This window comes from Arachis ipaensis, chromosome B03, assembly GCF_000816755.2.
Source record: "Arachis ipaensis cultivar K30076 chromosome B03, Araip1.1, whole genome shotgun sequence".
NCBI classification, from domain to species: Eukaryota; Viridiplantae; Streptophyta; class Magnoliopsida; order Fabales; family Fabaceae; genus Arachis; species Arachis ipaensis.
The window spans coordinates 6,739,667-6,741,655 of NC_029787.2; the positions used below are offsets into that span (position 1 = coordinate 6,739,667).

The 1,989-nt window shown below is 29.5% G+C and overlaps 1 protein-coding gene across 1 annotated transcript in view; it reads left to right on the plus strand.

The window, feature by feature from the left end:
- Positions 1 to 1,989, plus strand: part of LOC107628925 (4-hydroxy-3-methylbut-2-enyl diphosphate reductase, chloroplastic) — a 19,074-nt gene that overhangs the window by 9,511 nt on the left and 7,574 nt on the right. The gene's annotated exons all lie outside the window — the stretch shown is intronic.

The window sequence follows — 1,989 nt, forward strand, 5'->3', positions numbered from 1 at the left end:
TATATTTTTCATATATTATATTAGAATTTAATTTTAATGCACTGACATGTAAAGTATTTTATATAATTGTATAATCACATTTGTTTTTTTAGATGATCATTCACGCAGTAGTTATTTTTACTGTGATATTATATAATTAGATGCAGTACAAGACTACTTTACAGTGTGAGTATATCAAAATTAAATTCTCTTATATTAACTACTTTCTATCAAAAAATTACTTATTGTAAATATAATCTCAAAGTTTGTTTGCCAATGAGTAATAGCTCAAATGGCATAGTCTTCTCATGTTCAATTAAGAGGTTGTGGGTTCGAGTCTCAACCTAAAGAAATATGAAATCACTATAGATTTTTCACTCAAGTGTTTCTCTCTGCCTCAACATGAAGGAGATTAATACTTCAATAGCCTAAACCTCATTTTGGTGGAATGCTCCTTAAATGATGAAAAATCTTCTCTTGTATCTTCTTGCATGTTGATGAGTTGCTCTCTCCTAAATCAACCATCAAGCTGTGTGCTTCACCAACTCATCATATTACTTTTTTCAATTAATCCCCAAATTAGAAGTTTGAGTTTGATTTTCTCTTGTTTGACCGAAAGTCTCAGGGAAGCAAAGAGAAACAGTCTTTCAATGGTAAACCAGATCTGAGCCATTGAAATGCTACTTGGTCCCCAAGACACAAATTTGACCGTAGATTAATAGCAGAGCTTAACAGAGATTACTGTCTTTATTTATCCCAATTTGGAGTGACAGAGAGTTGGGGTAGAGGAGAAGAAAGCAATATGCATGCAAGAGGAAATAAGTTACCTTTGACCTCTGCTTTAGCCTAAGATGGATTGATTTTGGTGATTAGACCTCAACCTTTTGCTTAACCTTTCTCTTCCTTTTCTTCTTTGATGAAAAGACTTAGGAACTAAGTTTTCTCTCACTTCTCTGATTTTTTACCAAGAAGAAAAAAGGTGAACGTGGGATTTGCTTGAGAGATGCAATCGGGTTTGGATCGGTTCTTTTAAGGTTCAATCCGTTGGATTTCTTTGCATTATTTTCTTTGGGTTTCTTTTGAATTGTTAGCCCACCAGTAGGTTCGATTTGTTTCATAATGGGCTGCAGTTATGTATATTAATTTTTGGCCTACATCACTCAACCAAAATAATCAAAATTAATTAGGATAATTAGCCTAATCTAATATTTGTCATTATCAATTATATTAGTTAATTTTTTAACTCAACAATTTTTGAACAATTATATTAAATATACATAAAAAATAATCATCAAATTAGTTATTAATATATATATTAAAATATAAAATATATATTAAAAATAAATTAAAAATACATATATTTATATAGGAATCATAATAACTAATTTTCTACGTGCATCATTTTTTGTGTACGGAAGTTCAAGGAATGGATATTGGAAAGTCGGTATCCAAGATCGTTGGAATCGCCATTGTTGAATCAAATTTAGATGGTTTTCTATGTTCCATGTGAATTCACGTATTTTTATTTTTTTTTAATAATTTTCTCAATACTAACAATATATACCTAATAAACTAGGGGCACATGGCCACATCCAACATTTCCAACAAAAAGAACTTGATATTGTGGATGGATTTAATACTTTATGGACAACAACGGTTTGATTTTTGTACCTGGCATAATGTTATAATATAGTTATATGCACACAAAAATTTACCAGCAAATTAGTTATTTATATTAAAATATAGAATATATATGAGCTGATTTTTGTAATATTTTTATAAATCTATTATCTCTTTTTGATCAGGTCAAGAGCTGAAAAATCTACCAAGTTTTTTAAAAGTCTACCTCAAATGTATCGGATATTAATTACTTTACTAAAAAAAACTTAATTTCCGGTCAACGTTTTTATAGTATTTTGTAAATTGTGTTCTAAAGTAATAGTACTCTACATCGTAAATCGCAAATTCATTAATGTTATTATTGTTCTTCCACTTCTTTCAAGTCACGCC